We start from the raw sequence: 15,061 nt of genomic DNA on the forward strand, positions 1-15,061 counted from the left end.
AAGATAAATAAAAGAAAGTTAAAGGTCATAATGAAATATCATTGGTTTGGTATTTCAATTTAATGGTTGGTGGGTAACTTAGTATTTCAATTTAATCTTTAACTGTATTTCAGTTTGGCCATGAACTTGTCTTATTTTTTCAATTTTAGTTTTTGCTTCTGTGCACATATTCTATAATATTTTTTACGGAAAATCTCCAAAAAAGTCATAATATTTTACTTTAATTTACAAAAAAAATCTCAAACTAAAATTTATTATGAAAAAGTCACAATTAGCGGTAAAATTATGACGAGTTAACCAATTTTTCCTGATTTACCGGTTTGATTACTTACCCGGTTTCATTAAAGTCTCATTATTTTACCCTAATTTACGAATAAGTCCCAAAATAAAATTAAGTAATGATTTAGCCATTTTCTCCATTTAACATATATTTTATCGGGTTCATTGTTGATCTGGACGTCTAGTCACTAAATTAGCTGATAAGATAATATAATACTACATTTACCGTAAAATTTGATATACATCTCATCGGCTCACTTATGATTATGTATCCAGGCCAGCAATGAAACCGGTAAAATATGTGATTTCAGGAAAAATGACGGGAAATGAGCTGATGAGATAGATATACCGGGTTACAAAAGATTAGATAGACAATTTGAAATTTCTTATAAACTTAAAAATGACGAATTTGTTGCAAGTTTATGTAATAATTGCAGTTTTCGTTGGATGCATTTTATATTTCAAAAAACATACAGTAGATCATGATATCATTTTTTATGGTAAACATAACATTATAACCTAACATATCCATATTTTCAAATCATTTAATGACTATGCGTCCATGTCGGTAATGACACTGGTAATATGTAAAGGGAGAAAATTGTTAAATCATCACTTAATTTTAGTTTGGTACTTATTCATAAATTATGGTAAAATCATATGACTTTAATGGAACCGGGTAAGTAATGAAACCGGGTAAGAAATGGTCAAATCGTCGTTTTTACCGGTAATTTGGACTTTTTCATAAACAAATTTTAGTTTGGGATTTTTTCGTAAATTATGTTGAAATATTAGGACTTTTCCGAAGATTTCCCTATTTTCAGTTTTAGTTTTAGTTTTTTCGTTTTTATAGTTTTTTTTATTAGAAAACTAGCATCACAACAAAATAGCAATGTACTAAATAACGAAAATACCAATATAAAATTACAAATTGCCATTGTAAAATTCTAAAATACCATTGTAAAAAATTTACAAACCAAAACATCAATGTAAAATTCCAAAATACCATTGTACCAAATTAGCTATATATTAAATAACCAAAATACCATTACACCAAAATAAACAATCTAATAAAAAGAAAAAATTAAACTTCCGAGCTTTTTTCCATTCTATTTACCATCTTGTATCTATATCATCCTTTCAATCTCTATACGAAATTAAAAAATAGGTAATATATAAAACTTCTAACAAATACTACAAATAATATTATGATGACTTAAATTTACTACCAAAATCAATCTCATTATTATTTAATATGACTTTATCATCATTTGTTATCGGTTTTCGTGATTTCCTAACTCAATCTTAGGTACACACCAACATCTCCAGAATAAGTGTCGGCAAACATGTTCGACATAATGTGCCAAATAAGAATTTCGATGTCACGGCGACATTTGTATGGACAAAATATCTAAAAGCAAATTATTATAAAGTTATAAATCTATTAATTTATATCTTAAATTATAGAAAACCAAAACAAGTATTAGAAAATCGAAACTACATTTCGTTATATTAGCAATGGTAGGAAATCGCAAATCATATTTTTCCACCAATCTAGTATGTCGAAATCTTTAACAAAATACATTTTGGCATCGGTTGGCACTATCAAGAAATTGATGAACCTTAACAAATTATTGTTCAGAAATCTAACGAAACATAAAGTGTTCGCAGGTCTGGTAAAAATCGTTGATAGTTTAATTTATTTTCTTCCTTTTTATAATTTATTTTAGTATATTTTTTTGCTCTTTTTATTAGTATTGCATGGTATATTCCTTATTTTCTTTATCATGGATTGTGTCGGGTGCTTTCTATTTTGCATAAGGTATTTTGTAGGGTTCTGGAGCTCATTGCAGTTGTGGATTAGTTTGGAGACGGGCTTTGTGAAAGATCTAGTATGCCCAAGAGTCATTATAAAATGATATTGTTAATAATATATGATTCTATAGGGTCACACCATATAGCAAGTTACCGTCAATTGATTATTTATTAGTATAATTTTATTATTAATAAATATATCAACACTTGTATTTAATTGGAAAATTATTATTTCATGGAAATAATATTTTACTAATTGGTAATTTTTATTTGTGGAAATAATATTTATTGGAGAAATAACAACTTATGAAATATATCATAAAGTATGATTATTTATAAGTTATATTTATATATTTTAATAAACTAGTTCAATTTATATAAAAGGTAGTTTATATAAAATAACATATTTATATATTCATATTTATGTCTTAATAATCTAGTTACAATTTACATAAAATATAATTTTATATAAAATAAGATATTTATATATGACTATATATATATATATATATATATATATATATATATATATATATATATATATATATATATAAATTAACCATGACACAACTTTTGTCCTAATTATGGCTAGCTTTTTCGAAAATTGTAAGGAGACCAAGCATGGTCTTCTTTTGTCATGCTTGGGATAAAGTTGTCTCTCCTTTTACTTTATCGTCTCCTTTCACTTTTTGGTCATTATATAAGAGAGAGCATGAAAGGGTTTTTGTTGAGAATAAATCTTGAATGATCGAATAGATTCAACAGGTAAAAGAATCGAGAACACAGAATGAATATCAAATATGTCGAATGATTAATGTTCACAACCTTAGAAGAGCTCGATAAAGAACAGCTACTGTAAAGGCGTGTAGGGTTTACAAAAGACGATTTTACGATTACAAGATACAGTGCATGCATGCACCTTAAATAACTAAACCCTAATACTAAATAACGGGTGAACATGCCCAACCCGGATACAAAACGAAATAAGTTATAAACCATAATGATGCAACACATAAGGCCCAACAATCTCCCCCTTTGCGTCAATTGAGGCAGGAAACCTTCACTGTGGAGTTCACGTCTGCACTTCAAAAAGTTTCGGAATAATGCTCAACAATGCCTTGCGAACTTGGATATTGTCACACCCCAAAACCAAGAACGGCGGAAACGTTCTGGGGCGGAGGACGTCATGTACAGTATCACAACAATGTAAAGTAGTAAACAAGCAACAACATCATCCATTACATTAATAATAGAATTATTATACAAGTGTGTTCTGTCAAATTTTGATAAACACTAAAGCATAAATCAAAATGAAAGATGAGTCTTCAACGAGCTCCATCTTCCCTAATCCTTGCATCGGTACTTGTCTATGATGACCTGAGGATACAAGTAATTTTGAAAGTGAGTATCAGCTTTGAAGCTGGTGAGATCATAAGTATTTTAGTGTCTTAATTTGTATGTAAGAAATTGTTTGTAAATGAATTGTAAGTATGGAAAAATGTAGATGAATTGTAAGTATGAAAATGTTTGTAAAACAACTGTAAACATTTGAAAAACCCTAGAAATCCATATGATTCCTACTTTATATAAAGGTGTCTTCTACCAAGACTTAACTGTTCTCAATGTAGTCTTCTACCAAGACTTAACTGTTCTAAATGTTCGTTTCTTGTAAAAGTGTGTAATTTTCCCAAGTGTAACTATCATTATCAAAATATAGTTTTTACATTAAATGTTTAAGTGAAATGATCACTAAATATATGAAAAGGGGAAATTAATGTAGTACTGTAGTGTTGTATTATAGGAACTACTGCTGTACTAACTAACTTAAACCGGATTTATATTAAGGCATCATGTGATTAATTGCACCATACTATTGACTGGTAACAACGACATACGAATGGTAAGAGTATGTTCTCAAAAGGTTGACCTACATCCCTATGATGCAGTCCTAGTACAGAATGGAAGTGAGTTTGTAGAATGGTCTCAAAACATTTGTCGTTCAAGCCGAGGTATCGCAGGTTGGTGAATAACATGATCCAACCACTGAAAGAGACCTGGAAATGTCTCCGGAGCTAAATTACTATAGTCCAATGACTTGACTAAGGTATGTTCAGATGAACTCAAATGAAAGTATGATGAGAGTACTTGAATGAAGAAGGACACGAAAGTTAGCCGACTGTCAATATCTTTGATATTCATGACGTAAAGATTCGGGAAAATGACCTTGTAAAGGTCTTACATCATATCCACAGAAGATAGTTCCTAACAGCATAAAGACCTAACAAAAGTACTTACAGTACAAGATAGTTTCATAGAAAATGCCGCATCGGGCATAGACAGAAAAACAATTTATTTTAACCAAGAAAATAAGGTAAAGCATCTACTCCTGGCGACGGTCATCCCTATGGTGAACTCTCAGTTCAGCCAGTTGTCGTTCCATATCGAGAAGGTATCTTTCGTAAACTCTCTGGTGTACTCGGAGCTCTAAGACTTCGGCTCGAGTTTCAGCTAGTGCTTGCAGCAAGGTCTCATGGTCTCTCTCAGACCTCTCACGAGCATGTTCAATCCGACTGGTGCGAAGCATATGCATTCCTCCATTTGTATCAACTTCTGCGATATGTTGTAGGGCTGTCATGCCTTGAATCTCATTTCGGGCAACTCTATGGATCAGTATTGGTAGAACTCTATCTGTTGTGCTCCCTTCGCTTACGTTGTAGAAGCTTTGGTCTTCATTAAACGACATAGGTTGATCTTGACCTTCGCTCCATGTTTCCAAACATTCCACCCATGGAGGCGTCGGGCCCTAAAAAGCCGGACGAGGGTTAGTAATTGGAACGGAAGCTGCCTGAGGTAGATCTTCAACCTCGGGTTCGGAGTTAGCACCATCCGAAAGGTCTTCAACATGGTGATCATTCAGAGGGATAGGATGATCATTTTCTGGCTCTTCTTCAAACCATCCAGCCATAACTTCGTTCGGAAGGAACAGGTTGTCGTGGGGATGATGTCTAGCCATGTTATCTACGCGAGAATTGGGGTAAGAGAATAATTAGTAGATGAACTATCTAGATAATTATTTAGAAAATCTTCATTAGTTACGTCGCTATTTGTGAAGTGCATACCGGTTATGTGTAATTTAAACAGGATAGGCCTTCGAATAAGTGACCTTAACTCCAAATTCACACAGAATAGGGGTAAAGTAAAATATTCACAGATTCCAAGTCTATACATCCTAATTACATATAGCCTTAGTGTATCCACTTAGCAACTATCAACTTAGTAATGAAGATCCCGTTTTTGTTCTCAAGTATGAAGTACTTATAGTAACACCAAATACTCCTATAGTATTTTAAGTTTAATGTTATGTTCTACTGTTCTCATTGTGGTAGGGTTGGTAAGATTTTAGCATTGTTGCAACCACACAATTAAACTTAGGCACATGCTAGTCAACCCTCGGATAATATAGGTGATCAGGCTATATCTTCCCAGTTTTGACCATATGTCTCTAAGCCCACTTGCGTTGCCCAACAATCGTAATTCTTTTGTACTGTCCTAGTGACACTGATTTTAGTATGAATGCAGGCACGTATACTAATTAAATATTTTATTATTTAAAGTATAAACTCTTGGTCAGAGTATTTTTAATCCCTTATGTATTTATAGTTAGTATATCTTTTATGGGTTGATATACTTAATTCACTATAAACAATGCTCTGATACCAATCTGTCACACCCCAAAACCAAGAACGGCGGAAAGGTTCTGGGGCGGAGGACGTCATGTACAGTATCACAACAATGTACAGTAGTAAACAAGCAACAACATCATCCATTACATTAATAATAGAATTATTATACAAGTGTGTTCTGTCAAATTTTGATAAACACTAAAGCATAAATCAAAACGAAATATGTGTCTTCAACAAGCTCCATCTTCCCTAATCCTTGTATCGGTACCTGTCTATGATGACCTGAGGATACAAGTAATTTTGAAAGTGAGTATCAGCTTTGAAGCTGGTGAGATCATAAGTATTTTAGTGTCTTAATTTGTATGTAAGAAATTGTTTGTAAATGAATTGTAAGTATGGAAAAATGTAGATGAATTGTAAGTATGAAAATGTTTGTAAAACAACTGTAAACGTTTGAAAAACCCTAGAAATCCATATGATTCCTACTTTATATAAAGGTGTCTTCTACCAAGACTTAACTGTTCTCAATGTAGTCTTCTACCAATACTTAACTGTTCTAAAAGTTCGTTTCTTGTAAAAGTGTGTAATTTTCCCAAGTGTAACTATCATTATCAAAATATAGTTTTTACATTAAATGTTTAAGTGAAATGATCACTAAATATATGACAAGGGGAAATTAATGTAGTACTGTAGTGTTGTATTATAGGAACTACTGCTGTACTAACTACCTTAAACCGGATTTATATTAAGGCATCATATGATTAATTGCACCATACTATTGACTGGTAACAACGACATACGAATGGTCGTAAAACGGAATGACGTTTGGCACCCGCAGACCTGTAGGTCCGACTGTAGCTAGCAGCAAGGTGTAGGATAGTCAATCCAGTATAGATCTATACGCAAACTCATGCTCTCCCTCCAAGAGAATTCTGGCTACAACTCGGGCCACGACATTTAAGGCATGCTCCGATACAGTGGATCACAATTATTAACGTATTCATGTATATGTAATGTAATGAGCTGTTCTAGCTGTAATGTACGTGCTCTCTACCTAGCAAGTATAGTAATGTACTTGTTCTAGTATCGTTGTATATGTTCTCTTTCTAGTATAGTTGTATATGTTCTCTTCCTAGTATAGTTGTATATGTTCTCTTTCTAGTATAGTTGTATATGTTCTCTTTCTAGTATAGTTGTATATGTTCTTCTCTAGTATAGTTGTATATGTTCTCATAGTAGTAAGTATTGACTGATGAATGAACTGACTCATAGTATGATATTGTGTTCTAGTAATAGTTCTAGTATCTTCCTAAACCACCCCTATGGTAGTTTACTAGTAATCTAACTGGTAAGTATGAACATGGATGTATACCCTTGCTACCCAAGGGCATTGGATGAACTGGAAGGACCTTTATGACTATATATGTACATATGTTATATAACTAATATTTAAACGACCTTCGGACGAGTACCCGATATCCCACCAGACCACATCTCAAATGCGAAAAGGAAATAGGGTGGATAGCCTTCCTAAGTCTTTTAAACATTTCTTATATGACTATACATATATAGGCATGCAATTTATAATATAAAAACATAAATAAGTTTTGTAAAACCTTTGAACATAATTATTATCTTAAGAAAAGATCGACTTGATGTCAATCTATAAAACGGTTTGAAGGCATGGGTTTGATAAAACAATTTAGTATAAGGAAACATTTGTTTGAATCATAATTGTAAATAAGTTTGAAATAAAACATACAGAGTAAAATGTACAGTGTAATAAGGAGTTTTAAAACATATAAAATGTTTATGACAATCATTTGAAGGAAACTGTTTGGTAAAACGGCTAATGAGTAGTAAATCATTTAAATGTTGCTTATTAATCACATGTGATTGATATAATAAGTGGCATGATTTCTACATGTATCCCCCCCCATAAAACATTTAAAAATAGTTAAAACATTGATTAAGGGGTATGAACTCACCTGTTGTGGGTGATACGGATGAACTGAAGAGGTAGGACTGTTAGGTGTCAAGTGAAGTCTTGAACACACTTATGATCCTAGTTAACATATAATTTCACATATATGTAACAAATTAGTCTATAAACAACTAATAAACAAGTCAAGACACCCTAGGACATGCTAAACACCTTTATCAAGTGTTATTAGCCTCTAGGATTGCATCTAAGTGTTTGTAGGGGAAGCTATTGTGTGTAGGGCTCAAGGAAAACTCCTTAAGGGAGTTCACGAACCTAATGACACTACCAAATGAGTTTAAGGTCGTAAACTCATGAGTTTACGGCCGTGAACTCATACATAGGTGTCCATTTGATGTTTGATGCTCTATAAGGCCCTAATAAGCATTTCTACTTAATGGCTTGGTCTATGGAAGAGTTTAGGGCATAATATAACTCCTTTTAGGAGTTTATGGCCCTGGGACCATATTCCCTTGGAGATTACGGCCGTAATCTCCCTTGGGAGGATGTTTAAGGTGTTTTCAAGTCCCTAAATTAACTAGGAACTAAACTAGGCTTTTGTACTTGGCTTTAGAGGAGTTTATGGCACCAATTGTCACCATTTTCTGGGGTTCACGGCCCTGGAACATCTTGGGCCGTGAACACCCTTTTCTTGGTGTTTTAATGGTGTGTGCTTGCCCCAAACACACTAGGGTACTTGTCCTAATTTGTCTCTTGGCTTAAGGAGGGTTTTTAAGGCATTTTGGCACATAAAAATGGAGTTCACGGCCCAAGAACCTCCTTGGCCGTGACCTCTCTTTCACCCTTTGTTTCTAATTGATTTTGTGTCCTAATCATGCAGTGGTAGTCCCTATGTTGAGTTCTAAGGCTTTGAGGGGCATTGGGACACTTTTGGCCCTAAAAATGGAGTTTACTCCCCAAGTGTTCTTGGGCGGTAAACTCCCAAATCTTGGGGTTTTGGCATGATTTTGATGTTTCTAAACACAATCTAAGCTATATAATATAACTAGATCGAAGTACTCACAATTTGGGATAAAAACCCGAAGATCCGTGAGAGAGAATTTGGCTTTTCTCTAATTGGAAATGTAACTAATGAATTATTTGGTTCAGATTTCTATATATAGTCCTGGGATTTTTGGCTGAAAACATTTTTATTCCCGGAATGAACTCTAATATCCTAGAGTATGGGAATAACAATGTTGCACAAAACCCTAGTGCATCCACTCTCCTGATAACTCCTGAAGTGTAAATCCTGAAAAACTGCGAAACTTATACCCGAAGTCTGGAATTTCACTGAAACTTTTCTACTTCTATTGGCTTGATATGGTTTGTTCAGAATGGAAATTTCGGGTTGTCACATCATCACCCTGTTGAAGGGAATTTCATCCCGAAATTAGAATTTAGGCAAGGAAGTAGGTACGAATGATCGAGTCGTGAGGAGGAAACTTCCTAATCGATTGGTTCTAGCGCACCTAAGTGAAATCGGGTTCTCGGTTGACATTCCAACGAACCTTCACTAGCTGGCGACGACGTTGCTTCGTCCGCTTGTCCTCTTGGTCGAGGGTCACTACGGTTCTAATACGAAGGCGAGGATCTCGACAAGTGGACTTACAAGAGTCCTAACGGAAATGTATGGTTTCACGATCGAGACGCGAAGAGTAGAATGTACGTTACTAAGTTCGCGGAGTAGGTCTAGTTTGCGAGATACAGGACTGATTCTGGTAAGAATCTCAGAGGTCCTGTCTATCTTGGATTTGGCTTTCCACGCTTTACGAAGCGTATTAAGCCGTTCCCGGAGTGAGACTTCCTAAAGAACTTGGTCACTCACTTGGAATTCCAAAGGTTCCTTTTCTTGTTTAACTTCCCAGTCAAGGGCCACTCCTTGATGGGTCAAAGTCGTAAAGGTTTCTGTAATTTGTGAGAGGTTCTGAATGAACTAAGACAGTAGGTCTGTAAGACCTAGAATTTGGCGAATGACTTTCGGCGTCTCTGGTGTCGACAAATTCTCAACGGTTTTGACAAATTGTAAAAGTACTCAAAATTTCCCACATCACTAACAGTGCGTCATAGGAATTTAACTCTTCAATTTCAAAACTCGTGCCTAGAGAACTTTGCGAAAAGTACCTATGAAGTTAATGTTTCCAGGGGTTCCTTCTTACTACGAGGGTAGATAAGTAAGTCATTATATGGAGAAATGACGAATTGATCCAAGTAAGAAAGACGCACCCTACTCATATAGCTCATGAAAACTATGGGCGTATTGGTCCTATCCGAAGGGTATCACTACGGACTGGAAGTGTCCGTATCGAGTTCGGAAGATAGTCTTCCGGACATCCTTCCCTAACACTCAAACTGGTGATACTCGGATCTCAGATCCATTTCTGAAAGTAATTATTTCCTTGCGTTTGCTCAACCATTTTATCTATGTGAGGCAGAGATAACGATTTCTAGTGAAAAATCTTGACGGAGTACTCGATAGCCGAGGTACATACGATGCTATCCGTCGATCTCTGGAAGAATATGACCGGGGTTCTCTAGGGTGAGAAGCCTAGTCTTCTAATTCTATTTCTGTGTGGTTCGCTAAGTTGTATGTACTGTTCTTGTATCTCCGGAGTGTTTAGACTGTAGGGCGATCCGTTTACGGGAGTCATACTGGATTCTAAGTTGGTTCACATGACGATGCGATTACTCGTATACTTAGGCAGTTCTCCGTCCTGAAGTTCATATAAGAATTCATACATGGTTTCACAATCACAGTCTCGTGTATACGAGTCGTATATAATTAAGATTGAAAAGGTAGTCGAATAACTGATTCTTCTTTAAGCTCACATCCCATCGGGGAAAAAGAAGTTAAAGTGGAATCATCAATTCTAAACCTGTAGAAACTTGATTATATATCACTCTTATGCATACATTCCTCAGTGATAGATCAATCGTATGAATCCTTGGATTGAACTTGACGTACTGCACGAGTGGTACTTCGAGGGTTTCTTCGGAAAAATAATAGAACTATGAGGTACTCCATGCATGAGTACTTCGGTGTTCTGATATCACGGCTTCGCTGGAAAAGCGATCTAGAAGAAAGAGATGTACGTATGAAGCTGATTGTTTCTTGATGACAACATGATTCTGTTAGCACGAATGATAAGAATTTTGTGAGCGATTCTGGTTGACCCTAGATGTACTTCGATTGCTCAAGAAAAGAGTAAGAGTATGTTCTCAAAAGGTTGACCTACATCCCTATGATGCAGTCCTAGTACAAAATGGAAGTGAGTTTGTAGAATGGTCTCAAAACATTTGTCGTTCAAGCCGAGGTATCGCAGGTTGGTGAATAACATGATCCAACCACTGAAAGAGACCTGGAAATGTCTTCGGAGCTAAATTACTATAGTCCAATGACTTGACTAAGGTATGTTCAGATGAACTCAAATGAAAGTATGATGAGAGTACTTGAATGAAGAAGGACACGAAAGTTAGCCGACTGTCAATATCTTTGATATTCATGACGTAAAGATTCGGGAAAATGACCTTGTAAAGGTCTTACATCATATCCACAGAAGATAGTTCCTAATAGCATAAAGACCTAACAAAAGTACTTACAGTACAAGATAGTTTCATAGAAAATGCCGCATCGGGCATAGACAGAAAAACGATTTCTTTTAACCAGGAAAATAAGGTAAAGCATCTACTCCTGGCGACGGTCATCCCTATGGTGAACTCTCAGTTCAGCCAGTTGTCGTTCCATATCGAGAAGGTATCTTTCGTAAACTCTCTGGTGTACTCGGAGCTCTAAGACTTCGGCTCGAGTTTCAGCTAGTGCTTGCAGCAAGGTCTCATGGTCTCTCTCAGACCTCTCACGAGCATGTTCAATCCGACTGGTGCGAAGCATATGCATTCCTCCATTTGTATCAACTTCTGCGATACGTTGTAGGGCTGTCATGCCTTGAATCTCGTTTCGGGCAACTCTACGGATCAGTATTGGTAGAACTCTATCTGCTTTGCTCCCTTCGCTTACGTTGTAGAAGCTTCGGTCTTCATTAAACGGAATAGGTTGATCTTGACCTTCGCTCCATGTTTCCAAACATTCCACCCATGGAGGCGTCGGGCCCTGGAAAGTCGGACGAGGGTTAGTAATTGGAACGGAAGCTGCCTGAGGTAGATCTTCAACCTCGGGTTCGGAGTTAGCACCATCCGAAAGGTCTTCAGCATGGTGATCATTCAGAGGGATAGGATGATCATTTTTTGGCTCTTCTTCAAACCATCCAGCCATAACTTCGTTCGGAAGGAACAGGTTGCCGTGGGGATGAAGTCTAGCCATGTTATCTACGCAAGAATTGGGGTAAGAGAATAATTAGTAGATGAACTATCTAGATAATTATTTAGAAAATCTTCATTAGTTACGTCGCTATTTGTGAAGTGCATACCGGTTATGTGTAATTTAAACAGGATAGGCCTTCGAATAAGTGACCTTAACTCCAAATTCACACAGAATAGGGGTAAAGTAAAATTTTCATAGATTCCAAGTCTATACATCCTAATTACATATAGCCTTAGTGTATCCACTTAGCAACTATCAACTTAGTAATGAAGATCCCGTTTTTGTTCTCAAGTATGAAGTACTTATAGTAACACCAAATACTCCTATAGTATTTTAAGTTTAATGTTATGTTCTACTGTTCTCATTGTGGTAGGGTTGGTAAGATTTTAGCATTGTTGCAACCACACAATTAAACTTAGGCACATGCTAGTCAACCCTCGGATAATATAGGTGATCAGCTATATCTTCCCAGTTTTGACCATATGTCTCTAAGCCCACTTGCGTTGCCCAACAATCGTAATTCTTTTGTACTGTCCTAGTGACACTGATTTTAGTACGAATGCAGGCACGTATACTAATTAAATATTTTATTATTTAAAGCATAAACTCTTGGTCAGAGTATTTTTAATCTCTTATGTATTTATAGTTAGTATATCTTTTATGGGTTGATATACTTAATTCACTATAAACAATGCTCTGATACCAATCTGTCACACCCCAAAACCAAGAACGGCAGAAACGTTCTGGGGAGGAGGACGTCATGTACAGTATCACAACAATGTACAGTAGTAAACAAGCAACAACATCATCCATTGCATTAATAATAGAATTATTATACAAGTGTGTTATTTTGGGCCGTAATCTCCCTTGGGAGGATGTTTAAGGTGTTTTCAAGTCCCTAAATTAACTAGGAACTAAACTAGGCTTTTGTACTTGGCTTTAGAGGAGTTTATGGCACCAATTGGCACCATTTTCTGGGGTTCACGGCCCTGGAACATCTTGGGCCGTGAACACCCTTTTCTTGGTGTTTTAATGGTGTGTGCTTGCCCCAAACACACTAGGGTACGGTACTTGTCCTAATTTGTCTCTTGGCTTAAGGAGGGTTTTTAAGGCATTTTGGCACATAAAAATGGAGTTCACGGCCCAAGAACCTCCTTGGCCGTGAACTCTCTTTCACCCTTTGTTTCTAATATATTTTGTGTCCTAATCATGCAATGGTAGTCCCTATGTTGAGTTCTAAGGCTTTGAGGGGCATTGGGACACTTTTGGCCCTAAAAATGGAGTTTACTCCCCAAGTGTTCTTGGGCGGTAAACTCCCAAATCTTGGGGTTTTGGCATGATTTTGATGTTTCTAAACACAATCTAAGCTATATAATATAACTAGATCGAAGTACTCACAATTTGGGATAAAAACCCGAAGATCCGTGAGAGAGAATTTGGCTTTTCTCTAATTGGAAATGTAACTAATGAATTATTTGGTTCAGATTTCTATATATAGTCCTGGGATTTTTGGAAGAAAACATTTTTATTCCCGGAATGAACTCTAATATCCTAGAGTATTGGAATAACAATGTTGCACAAAACCCTAGTGCATCCATTCTCCTGATATCTCCTTAAGTGTAAATCCTGAAAAACTGCCAAACTTATACCCGAAGTCTGGAATTTCACTGAAACTTTTCTACTTCTATTGGCTTGATATGGTTTGTTCAGAATGGAAATTTTGGGTTGTCACAGATATACCACTGGATCATATCCTAGAAGCACTTCTTATCTCTTTTGTTGTTCACTCTACATTTACCCATAAAGTCTAAGATGTATTGCAGGCACGAAGTGGTGTAGAGATGCTTATCAGCAAGAAAGAAGCAAACTTTGTGAAAGTCAACATCAGTTCGCTCTTTTAATTGCCATACACCAGCCATCCTTTCGTATCTTTCCTGGCTTCATTTTATCAAAGTCTTCTGGAGCTTCTTTGGGTAAAGCAGATGGCCTCTTTCACAGTACGGTTGCAATTTACACATCCATTTTGCCAACCTTTTGAATGTATGAAATTAAAATTTGTTTGAGATAAGCAACAACGGGTTCGTACTTCTGTTCATCCTTCGGCAACATGTTGAACAACAGAATCCGTACTTACGCGTTCAGGCAAGGTATATCAGCAATAGTGAATTCGCACACCTGACTCGTTGAACATCTAGCAACCTTAAAACGAGCATTCAGGAAGCTATCAGTTTCAATTAAACTTGAAACCTTCACGACTGTTATCTTCTTCGCACTCCAGGTTTCGTACTGAGGCTTCATGTGCTTAAAGTAGAACGAGAAGAGAAAATGTGTGACAACCCGAAATTTCCATTCTGAACAAACCATATCAAGCCAATAGAAGTAGAACAGTTTCAGTGAAATTCCAGACTTCGGGTATAAGTTTGGCAGTTTTTCAGGATTTACACTTAAGGAGATATCAGGAGAGTGGATGCACTAGGGTTTTGTGCAACACTGTTATTCCGATACTCTATGATATTAGAGTTCATTCCGGGAATAAAAAAAATATTTTCTACCAAAAATCCCAGGACTACATATAGAAAGCTGAAGCATATTGGTTCATTAGTTACATTTCCATTTAGAGAAAAGTCAAAATTCTCTCTCACGGATCTTCGGTTTTTTATCCCAAATTGTGAGTACTTCGATCTAGTTATATAATATAGCATAGATTGTAGTTTATAACATCAAAATCATGCCAAAACCCCAAGATTCAGGAGTTTACCGCCCAAGAACACTCGGGGAGTAAACTCCATTTTAAGGGCCAAAAGTGTCCCAATGCCCCTCAAAGCCTTAGAACTCAACATAGGGACTACCATTACATGTTTAGACCACCAAAACAATTAAGATTCTACGGTGAAAGAGAGTTCACGGCCAAGGAGGTTCTTGGGCCGTGAACTCCATTTTTATGTGCCAAAATGCCTTAAAAATCCTCCTTAAGCCAAGAGACAA

The sequence above is a fragment of the Lactuca sativa genome, chromosome 2 (assembly GCF_002870075.4).
Source record: "Lactuca sativa cultivar Salinas chromosome 2, Lsat_Salinas_v11, whole genome shotgun sequence".
In the NCBI taxonomy this organism is placed as follows: domain Eukaryota; kingdom Viridiplantae; phylum Streptophyta; class Magnoliopsida; order Asterales; family Asteraceae; genus Lactuca; species Lactuca sativa.